Genomic DNA, 12246 nt, shown 5'->3' on the forward strand with positions numbered 1-12246 from the left:
AGCTTGATTTGAAAAGTTCTATATGTGCTGATTGCAAAAGGTTCTAATTTAGAGTGAAAAGAATAAAACATATAAAAATAAAAGCAATACTTTAAGTGTAGAGTTTACTTAATAAAGAAAACTCCAAACAGTGACTTGCTGTGATTGATGTGTGACTCAGAGCCTGCAGGCTGCAGCGGCGGCCACTAGAGGGAGCCGGGTCTCTATCACGTCATCGACCCTCACCGTCACTCACTGTGTTCCATGTTTCTGTTCCCGAGGAATTATGATTTGTACGTCAAGGACTCACCCAGTTACTTCCTCTCCACGGGGAACGGAGAATCTAACCGGCAGAGAAAAGTTCAAACTTCATGAATTGAGGAAAATTTGCTTTTTTAGTTTTTTATTCTATATTTTTTATATATATATATATATGTGTATATGTGTTCCAATGTTTCCAGAAACAAGAAGAATATATATATATATATTTTTTTTTTTTATATATATATATATATATATATATATATATATATATATATATATAAAAATAAATAAATAAATATATTATATATATACTTTTTTTTTAATAGCTGCTTTTATGAGTGTGCTTTCATGAGCTCGGGATTCTTTTTGTACATTTTACAAACCCAGGAAGTGGTTTACAGATGTGTCTCTTCCTCTCAACTGAGGTGTGCACAAAGCCACTGGAGGATGAGGAGCCCTGCTCATCATCATCATCCACACCTTAAATCATCATCATCATCGTCATCATTCGCCCTGATGGGAGGAGCCACCACCAGTGTAATCACCATGATTTTAATCATCAACACGTAATCATCACCAAGGATATTAATACATTTCTGCATTTTGTGAAGCCCTTTGAGTCTCCTTGTTGTAGAAATGTGCTATAAATAAAGTCCACCTGCCCATCAGGACTGACTCATTCACACCTTCATGTTAAGGCTCAGCCTGCTGGAGACATTTGGGGTAAAGCGTCTCGCTCAACATCGACTAGCGGAGCTCGGGATCGAACCGCCGATCCTCTGATTGAAGGACGACCCGCTCTACCGCTGGCACCCAACTGTGAAATAATAACTCTAAACTAGAGCAGTGGTTCTCAACCTGTTTTCAGGGAGATAGTAGTTCAGTTCGTCCCGCCTAACGTTCTGGTTTAAAGATGTGATGCTCAGCGCTGTCATCGGGTCTGATTTAATAAAGAATATTTAGAACTCAGTTGATGAACTTACACTTATATTTTATTGAATGTTTATTAAATTACTAGTTAAACAATATGTATTTTCTTTTGATTACCAACAAAGAAGCATATTTGAACATAACAATAGGAAAGTAACAACCAACCAATTTATATATATATATAGAAATAGAACTGAATCATGTATATTTTTAAATATCTTCAAAAAAAACAATTGTGTATTTATGTCTTTTATGTATGAACATCTACGGCATGAATGATTTTGATACGCTGTAGGACTGAAGAGGGAACAGAAAACATCCTCTGTGGAAACCACAAGCAAACCAAGTAGCCACTGAGGAAAGGTCAAAGGTCATGGACCAGCAGCCAGGATGCCACAGAGCCAATCAGATTAGCTGATGAAGATAGTGAGCCTGAAAGCTCTGGCAGAGCTGGTTCTGGCCCCCGCTCTGATGACGCTCATCTCATTACAACTCTGGTTGTGTTTTTAATTGGAACTTTCCAATAAAGATAACGTTAAGTAGTCAGGAAAGCTCTGTCCATCCTGTATGTCTAGAGACGTGAGTCTGTAACTGGTGATGTCATCAAGTGTGAAGTGGAGAATGATTCAGAGTTTAGTCACAAATAATCTTTACTCTTCTGTTGTCAGTTGTGAAACGGAAAATGTAATTTATACTCAGAACCTCCCCTCACTGCTCTTTCCCAACCAATGTATTCTCTCTCTCTCTCTCTCTCTCATATATACATATATATATATATATATATATATATATATATATATATATATATATATATATATATATATATCCACTCACACGTGTTTGTGACGTTATAAATCTGTGCAGTGTACATGTGTGGCGTCATCGTCACACTGACGTCTCTGGGTTTCTTCTTTGGGTCCGAGGACACTAACTTGTGGACCTGGTCTCGTGTTGTGATGACACCCCCCGCACCCCCTGTATGCCAGATTTTGGTAGCGTCCAAGGCTTCCCATAGATCCAAGATGGCAGCCCAAGCGGAGATGTGCTGAAGTTCACTTTTAACGCTGGAGCTTGCTGTCTTCCATTCCTCCCGTCGAGGTTGGTGTGTGTGTTGAGAGCCAACGCTGGTAAGTCCCCGAACCGGTCCAGACCCAGCCCCGGACCCGGTCCTTTAGCACAGATTTGCTCCGTGTTTGTGACACCGTGTCAACGTGAAGGTAGCGCCCGGTGAGTGTCGGTAGTTAGCTGCCGTAGCATCAGCAGCTAACGTTACCTTCACGTCCCAGTTACCCCAGTTGTCCCAGTTACCCTAGTGGTGACCCGGGACGGGACCGAGGGGTCCGCATCATACGGAGCTCGAGGGACCCGGACCCCGGAGGTCGGGTCCACAGGTGCGGGTCCGAGTCCCGTCAGCTATGCTAACGCTAGCTAGCGGCGTTCACGTGAGACTGTTGCTTCAGTTAGCGGACCGCTAACTGAAGCAACAGTCTCACGTGAACGCCGCCGACCGCGGAGCTCCTTCCCCGGGACACTGGTGTGGTCAGTGACGGGGTGGTGGTGCGGAGCGGCCCCCAGGAGCCCGCCACAGGTACCCGCCTCACCAGCCCGGCTCATCGGCTGTGTTGTCAACAGTGTAACGTCCCGTCTGAGTAACGGAGTCCAGGTAGCGGGAGCTGCGTCGCGGGCCGGCCGGCCTCCGGGTCGTGTTGTTCGGCTGCTGCAGTCGAAACCACCTGGGCACTGCACGAGCTGGTGGAGCGGCCGCTTAGGGACGAGTTCAGCCCTGGATGAAGACCTGTAGACTACTGTGTGTCCAGTGAACTATTGAGGAGCATGGGAAGAGTGACTTGAAGTGAGTTGAATGAGGCCTGGGGTCACCAGGTGATACCTGGATCAGATAGATCACACCTGCATGGTCCGATTCTGCATTTAAAACCCAGAGGATGTGAGTAGATCACACCTGCATGGTCCGGTTCTGCATTTAAAACCCTGAGGATGTGACTACATTACATCGGCATGGTCTGATTCTGCATTTAAAACCCTGAGGATGTGACTACATTACATCTGCATGGTCTGATTCTGCATTTAAAACCCTGAGGATGTGACTACATTACATCTGCATGGTCCGATTCTGCATTTAAAACCCAGAGGATGTGTTCTGACTGCATTAAGGAGCAGGACAAAGATCCTCACTTTGTTCTCCTGTCGGGACAGGAACCTCCATATTAGAGTCTGAGTTGAGACCCTGCATGAGAATTAAAAAGATGGACGCGTGTGTGTGCTGGCAAGGTTCTGTCCTGTTGACCTAACCTTTGATCAGGTGTTGCGTGATGTTATTGATCGTTTTGTAAAGGTTGCCCTGTATTCTAGTAACCAGCTTCAGTTTGGGATTAGTCACGGTTTGCCTTCATCCTCCACCAGCAGGGCTGACTTTAGATCAGTTTATAATGTTCATGTGAACATGTGAAGGGTCTTATTAAAGGCTTTGGTGAACTGGCCTCCCCTTTAGTGATGGAAACTTTATTCAGTGATATTGAGAAGAGAGAAAATACTGTATGATTGTAACGCCTCATTGAATTTAGAGAGACAGAGGGAGACACACACACACACACACAGAGAGACACACACTAAGAGAGAGAGACACACTAAGAGATACACACACACACACACACACACACACACACACACACACACAGGTTCTGCAGGGCCTACAGCAGAACCTGGACCTGCTAAGTACTACCTGACCTGGGTCCCGGCAGTAAACAAAAAAGACTAAACATAAAGTATCTCAGGAAATGCACACCTTCACCGTAGGAACACACATTTATTCAGGACTGGAAGCTTTGAGCAGCACATGAAGTGAGAGAAAGCATGCAGTAAGAAGTCCAATTTACATTGTGGTTCCAGTGTCAATCCGTCATAGAACCAGTTCTGCCTCACTGGGAGCTTCGCGGTTCTTTCTTCCCAGGATGTTGCCCAGTGGACGTTATGCACTTAGAGTCCAGCTGGAGCATCAGAAACCCCACAGACCTCTCCTGCAGGGCTGAACGGCGCTCATTCCATTATACGTCAAATCCTAAAAAGAGCAATCAAATATGGTCTTCATCTAAAACAGTGAGCCGCGCTCCCATCAGTGCAAACAAACATCCCACATCGTGCACATTATCAACATTAACACAATCCCTCTTCCTGTTGAGAACACAGGGCTGCACACACACACACACACACACACACACACACACACACACACACACACACACACACACACACACACACACACACAGTTTATTATTATTACTATTATAATGTTCCTATTGTTGCTGATTCAGCTCTGCATTGTAAAGCTGTTGACATGGTTGTGTTGGATCTGTGTTTGGTTGTTTCCCTTGGTTGTGCGGCCGTGTACAGAACAATGTGCGTAATGCTGTCTGATGGTTAGAGCACGCCAATGAAGCCTCTTTGAATTTAATTTAGAGAGAGAGAGACAGACAGACAGAGAGAGAGAAAAGTCAACATGCGTCGTATTGTTTCAGTCAGACCTTTAGACAGTTACTTCTTACAGGAAAAGCCCAATTCTCCCGTTTCCCTGTCAGCTGAGCAGCTAATACAGGATATGATCATTTGAGATTATGTAAGATAACGTGATCTCTTGTCACATGCAGTTAACGAGGCTCAATGCAGAAGTGGAGCTCATGCTGCTGAATGAGGAGGGTGATGGGGGAAAGATGATATAATATATAGAATATCAATGTTGGTTCCAACCACATCTACCGGCATCCAAACAGGAAGGTAATACTCTGAAGTACTGTGGTACATGACCTGTTACTGAAGACACACACTAATAATATCTAGTAGAGAGGTACTACCTAAAGGTACTACTCTGAAGTACTGTGGTACATGACCTGTTACTGAAGACACACACTGATAATATCTAGTAGAGAGGGACTACCTAAAGGTACTACTCTGAAGGACTGTGGTACATGGCCTGTTACTGAAGACACTGATAATATCTAGTAAATCAAAGTGTTGCAGGAAGAATCTGGAGGGTTGGGATTCCATGTAGAGGAAACCATAAGGCGCCTATGGCATCAAACACTTTTCTGTTTTTAATAGTGGCAGCAGTCAAAGGTTGTCTGTATTGTTTTTGAGTAATAACAATTGTGTTGTATTGTTTTCCTCCCAATAATTGGTATCCCAGTAGAATTGGAATGAGTTTCCCCTCTGACTTGATCTTGAGTGGAGACTCTATAAGTGCTGCCGTCCTGAGAGCATTTTACTGTCGTCTGATGATGAAGAGGAAGGCCCTGGGGTGATGGTGTTAGTGCATGAGGGCGAGGCTGCCCTGGGGGAGTGGTGGTGATTGTACACCACACACACTTAGACCTGACTCTGACAGACACACACACACACACACACACACACACACACACACACACACACACACACACACACACACAGACTTCGACCTGACTGACACACATGGATGTTGTTTGACTAGAAAGACAGGAATGGATGTAAAATGTATTCATACTCCTCTCTACACCTGTTATACCTTCCACCCTTACTTGACAATAGCTCTGCATTATGAAAATAATTACCGGCATTAAGCAAGCAGCTTGCCCAGGACAAAGGAAACTCCACGTCAGGCAATCAGTAGCCTCTCTTCCTTCCATCTCTGTTCAGATTCATTTAAATTAATTAAAACACTTAAATAAAGTGACTTAACTTTGGTCTTTGTTGTTATTTGATAGTTGTGAGTAAAAACAGACTGTGGGCAAGTAGACTTCTGACGTGAAAAACAAATATTTATGGTGAACCCTGTCCTTCATGTTTTTCTTTATATTTCTGATTGTGCGTCCGTGCCGGGAACAGCTGTGTTTTCTGTCCGTCCGTCCATACGTCCGTCCGTCCGTCCGTCCGCTCTCATGAGCTCAACATGTCAGGAACGCCTGAAAGCTTTCCACAAACGTCCACCTGAAGGATGGACTGGTTAGAAGTTGGTGGTCAAAGGTCGCCGTTACTCAAGAATTATTATGCTACTTACGACAATTTCTCACAAATGTCTAATAGCATATAATTGTGATGACATTTTGGACAAACTTGTCTAGTTGGCAGAAGCAGACCGCTACGAGGTGGTCATTGTATTTTAATAATAATCAGCCTCCCTTTAACCGGGTCCTCAGTGTTGGTTTCTTTGGCTGAGGCTTTAAATGAAGTTGTTCTCCTGCTCGGATAAATAAAGCATGAGTATTTTCGGGCCCTATCTTTGAGATCAGATCAGGACGTCCGTATTATTCATCTGATTCTACTCACCTTGTCTTGCATAATTCATAATTGTAAAGGAACAAAGAGTGGGTCTGTCCCAAGTCGTGGACATTATTGCAGACTTTATTTAAAGCATAGTTCTGTTCATGGCGTCCGGCCCCTGGTGCTCACACGGTGAAGACTCACTCAGAGTACGTTGCGTTGAAGCCTCAGCATAACCTTTAACCGTGTTCTCAGCTCATTGTTTCAAGCTAATCATCACGTCCTTTCCATTCTCAGCAGACTGACGTCTGTCTGGTGGTTTGATGCTGACTCATCAGTGACGATGGATGCTCCTATTTTTAGACGCCACATCCAGGTGTGAGCGAGACGGGTACAATACAATCATTCCCTGTATATGGCATTGTATATTTTCTGCAATGTTGTTGTCAAACATCCAACCAAATGAGAATAACTGCTGTTTGCAAAAGAATAACCTGACGAATCCAGATGTGCTCTTTATGCTGGTTGATGTGCGTCATTCAGGTCAAATGAAGGTTTTCTCTTCAACACTTATCAGAAGCTGAGGACAATGACCCGTTGAAAATAGCAAAAGGGCATCTGAACACTGACATTACGTGAAAGTAGGATGATGGATAGCAGTGTGTTTGTAAAGTGGATAGAAATACCACATTTTGGAACAAGTGTAGAGAATGCCATGTTTCCTCTGTCCCCTTTTAACCCTCTGACATCACACATGCACCAAAAGCTTCTGGGTATTGCTCAGGTTCGTACGGTCTTGCAAAACCTGTAAAAGTCATGTAAATGTGTTATGTTCATGTCGTTCATTTACGTTGAGTTTGAAATAATGAATATGCTTTTAAAAGACTCAAAATATAAGCATACAGGCATCTATATAAATGTTTATTCTTTTAATCAAACTATTGTCTCATTAATTTGTGTCATTTAAGGTTTACTGTATGCTTTGTATTCTCATTGTTAGTTTAAATACTACTTTTACTCACTTTTTACTGTTTACACCCAGACTTAACTAAATGTTTGCTCATGACATTTGGTTTAAAGTCATGGAAAAGTCATGGAACCCCATTGGTCAGAATGTGTATGAACCCTGGTTGCTGTAAAACTGTGGTCTGACCTCTTCGTCTCAACTTGAAGGTCCTCATCAGCTGCTCGCCGTGGTTTCTTTGGATGGCTTGACTTGTGTTGGCAGTTTGTTCATCAACCTCTGAATACATGCTGCTCCTGGAGGAGGAAGCAGTAGCTTTCTCGACGTAAAACACTCATCTGACCCGATGCCGAGTCCACTCGGTACGTGGTGACATTGTTTTGGGTGTGGAGGTGGTGGAACCACGACCCGGTGGTGACCTACACCGTCCCTGCCGACGGAGCTAAATCAAAGACACGCTGGGAAGCTTGAGGCCGAGCGGCCGAACGCTCATGTGGCGGTTTTGTCTCGGACACTTGGTTTCAGGGCACGGTGGGGGTTTCTGTGGAAAGAGTGCCGACAGGGCGAAGAGGAGGCCGTGTGGAACAAGTGGAGACACGACGGGCAGCCGGTAATGAATAGTTTACTCAGGAAGCCGACTGTCCTCTCAGGGTCTCGCTCTGGGAAGGTGTTGCACTTAAATACCTCATTTTAGAGGTTTGGAAGAACGCTTTCTTTAATTTGGACCTGGGGAGCGTGTAGCTAGAATACTTAGATGAAGTTCTTTCTAGTACTCCTGAAGGATTCTTTTCTATGGGTTGATGTACAATGGTATGGCCGTTCTCAAGTAGCAGTCGAGAATATAAAATCCTTTGTTTTGGTTAATTTTTCTTTATTAAATTCAGAGAATGTCAGTGAGCCATGTGATAGAAAGTGTTTTCAGTGGTTGTCTTGTCATTTTTATGCGGCATAGGGTTCCAAATAATGATTGGTTAATCTATTAAATAACTTATAGTACATTATTATTACAATTACAAAGTTCCTTTTGTAATACCAAGGCTTTTAAATAATGTATTTTCAGAGATCTGCCATATTATCAGGGCTCAACACTAAATGTTAAAAGATTACCTCATATCTTAAGACATAATAATGAAAGGTGTCATAACCTGTTTATTACAGGAACTGAATTATTTTACACACTTTGACTCTTTGGTGTCGTCAGTGAGAGTTTTACCCTTCAGCACTGAAGTCTTGTTCCTTCCGAGGTCTGGATTCTGCTGACTCAGCTGAATCCTCGTTCATCTGAACAGACTGGAGGCTCCTTCTGCTGTTTGCATCTCTATTTTTACATGTGCAACGATTCAAGGCCAAGAATTGTTTGCCAACTTCCAGAACCGGTTTGCCAAAGGAAAGTCTGGCAGCTGTTTCTGTCGAAATTTGTTTATTTTTCGAGCCATTTTGCCTCCGAAAAATGAACAACTCTCATGTAGATACAGATCTAGAGGAGCGAAGTCTACCTGAGCAGAGAAGGAAGTCTCTCTCTCTCGACTGTCTCTGACGTCCTTTCCTTCCTGTATCATGTCATGTGTTGCTTCACCTGTAATTCACCTGTCGCTCTGCTCCCTTGTACCTGGGCCGCATGGAGAAGATCAAACGGTGCCATACGTTTATTTTATTATAAATCCCTTATTAGTCCCACAAGGGGAAATGTATTCTCTGCATCTTTGTTAAGTGCTGCTCAGTAATGCTGACGTGAAGAAGGATGTCACTGTGATGCAGCCGCTAGACCAGGAAGAGACCACGTGTCTCCTGTCTGTTTAATATCAAGACCTACTTCCACACAGCCGCCTTTTGAACTTGAGAGAGAGAGACTGTGTGTGTGTGTGTGTGTGTGTGTGAGGGACTGTGTGTGTGTGTGTGTGTGTGTGTGTGTGTGTGTGTGTGTGTGAGACTGCATGGGACGCTGCTGCAGCTCTTCACATGTGAAGGAGTTCTCCAGTTCATCTGGTGACTTTGATTCCTCTGCTCTGTTCCCTGAACCAGCAGAAAGATCACAGCTCCTCCTGAAGACAGTTGTGTTGTTGTCAGCTGATTCAGAGTTGATAGAGGTGTGCGCCCTCTGCAGGTCAGATGGTGTGTTGCAGTTTAACTTGAATACCGTTTTGAGTATTCGGGAAGTTGACGTATAGTGAGGGTTGAGGCCCTCGTGCTGGTCTAGCTTGGCCTGGTCTGAGTTCTCTGTGCTCTTAAAGGGGAAGTCTCACGATATTCTATATTTTTGTCATTATCAACACATGCAACATGTTGGTCAGCCTCAGGCAGACTAATGGTCATCAGTTATGGTGGAACGGTGTTTGACTTAATATTGTTCATGTGGGAAAAGGCTGACTCGCATAAATAAACTCTGACAGACACTTGTCAAGCTGCTCTCTCAATTTGTGCACACGCCTTCCGTTGCGTCTCCAGCTCTGACGCCAGGCTTTGAAGTTCCTCAAATCACGGCGCTGCAGCTTTGAGGACAGATGTTGCATTTCCCGTTTGAAAGCATTAGCTGAGCTGGTTTTGTCTTTCCCTTGCAGCTCTAAATTAAGCTCATCAACAGATCGGTTAAAAATGCCAAGTCTAGCAGCCACTGATCATCATGTAGTTGGTTGTATTCTGCATGTTTAACAACATGGAGAAACTCCTTTATCTCCGGACAGAGCTCTATAAGCCGTCTCACATCGGTGTGTAGAACATCCGTCTTTGAAGAGCTCTCCTTTGAATAGACTATCTTCGTTGCCACATCCATGATCTCTTTCCTGTTAGCATTGTAGCGCATAATGCTTGTTGGTGTATTATGCAGTGGGAAAACATCGTCCTCCCTGCATTGGGCAATAAATCCATTCAAGCGGCCGACTATTGATGTCCGTGGTGATTGACATTCATTTTATTTTTCTTATGGCATGCGATCTACCCGCACTACCTCTGCGATCGACGTTTTGGGAACCCCTGTACTAGAGGGTCGCCCCCCACAGTTTGAGAACCACTGGCTTAAGTAGTAATATTTACCTCTGAGAAACTCCATTAAGACACTTATCTTCTATTACAAGGTTTCTGGAAAGTTATGTTTAAATATGCAAATTAGGCTTTATCTTATCAGATATGTACTAATTTGCATATTGAGGTATTTGCTCAACACCACATTCTCTGTCTGTTCTGTGTTCGGTCATCCATTAAACAGTCATCTCATTAGGACCGCAGTCTCCTGGACTCCCTTTACTCTTCCTCCCCCTCGTCGTCCTCACCTTCATCCCAGTTTGTCTGTCGCCGTCTGGCCGTACCCTGTAGGGCCGTGGTAATCTACGTATTGAGGGTGCGGTTCATAATGGAGCATTATTGATATTGGTGTGGGAGCACTTTTTATTCAGTGTGGGTAGGAAGGGGTAAAGTGACTTAATGTCTTCGTATTGTCCTCAGGGCTTTGCGGTCTGCACCACATTCATCCTCCTCTGTCCTTGGACCCTCACATCGGAAAAGACAAAAATAAAACAATGTCTTGAGTGCAGAATAACATAATGCCATAAATCATAAAAGTAGAAGAAAATTGTACAATTTCTTTGATATATTTAACAGAAATTGTGAAACATTGGAATCTATATATATCCAACATTTCTCAATCGACTCAACATGGCGATGGCTCATAGCTGACAGCGCTAGCAACAGCTAACAGAGCTAGCAACAGCTAACGGTGTTTACCTGAGCGGGAACAGGAGGGAGGGGTTCTACGTTTCCATAACGTCCAGGCTTATCAATACTCCCTAATCACTGCATGCACCTCCTGCTTGCTGTGTTGCCTCACAGTCCTCCAGCTGCTGCAGGAAGCTCCTCTTGATTAGCTAAAGGAATCGAGGCCGACAGGTGCCCGTGCGGGGTTACTGTACTCGTACAAAGCAGCACACATCGTGCCTCATTCTGACCAGAATAACTGATCTCTGGAGATCACGCTCACACAAGCAGTCATCAGTCGTCCTTTTATCCCCCCGGTTCCTCCAACACACTGTAGACACAGCACAATGATGACGTCAGAAGCTAGCCGTGATGGAACCAATATGTATGCTAGCTGCTAGTGTAGGCTACATTCCATAGCAACTGCCTTAGTATGTGCAGACATGTTAATGTGAACATTATCATTCATTGATTAAAAAAAAAACAACTACATTTCATTGTCAGTAACCTTTATATTGCCGTCCTTGATGTTGATTAATAATAGTGAAGTGTTGCTATAACGCATATAACAGCATTTTGTTCTCCTGCTTCAATGCTCTCCTTCAGGTGTTGGGTCCTGTTCTTTGTTATTAGATCTTTTAGGAGGATATTGACCTTTTTTATGTGTTTTTAATTTAACAAGTTTACATTATCTTGTGTTACATTTAGCTGTATGTTCAGCTCATGGCCTCAATGATCCTCTCCTCCTGGATACTGTGCAGGTTCTCTATTTAACATCCGGGTCATTAACATGATGGTTCTGCGATATAGAGGATATATCACAGGTGCATGTGCTTTTCTTTTGTTTGGTATGGCAGCTCTCAGTCTAATTCGTTTACCCATGAGCCTCGGCTGCAGTTGCTATGGAGAAGAAGTCCTTCACAGGCATGCGTAGAACGGATGTAAACTGCTGAGTGTTTTATCTTCAGTTTAACAGAACTGGAAGCTTCTTACTGCAGTGCTCTTTGTACTAAAAAAGGAGAAAAGTCAACTCTCACTCCCACTTGTGTTGTTTACTTTACCCAACGCATCATTCCAGCTGTTGTTGGTGCGGATTATTCATTATTTGTTCATGTACATCTAGTCCTTGAACTGCTCCGGCTGTCTGCCAGCTATCCACGCAGAACATGAATGTG

At 43.7% G+C, this 12246-nt stretch overlaps 1 pseudogene across 1 annotated transcript in view; it reads right to left on the minus strand.

The window, feature by feature from the left end:
• The window catches only part of LOC306746693 (protein NLRC3-like), a 284667-nt pseudogene that overhangs the window by 209597 nt on the left and 62824 nt on the right, over positions 1-12246 (minus strand). The gene's annotated exons all lie outside the window — the stretch shown is intronic.

The sequence above is a fragment of the Taurulus bubalis genome (assembly GCF_910589615.1).
Source record: "Taurulus bubalis genome assembly, chromosome: 14".
Taxonomy (NCBI): Eukaryota; Metazoa; Chordata; class Actinopteri; order Perciformes; family Cottidae; genus Taurulus; species Taurulus bubalis.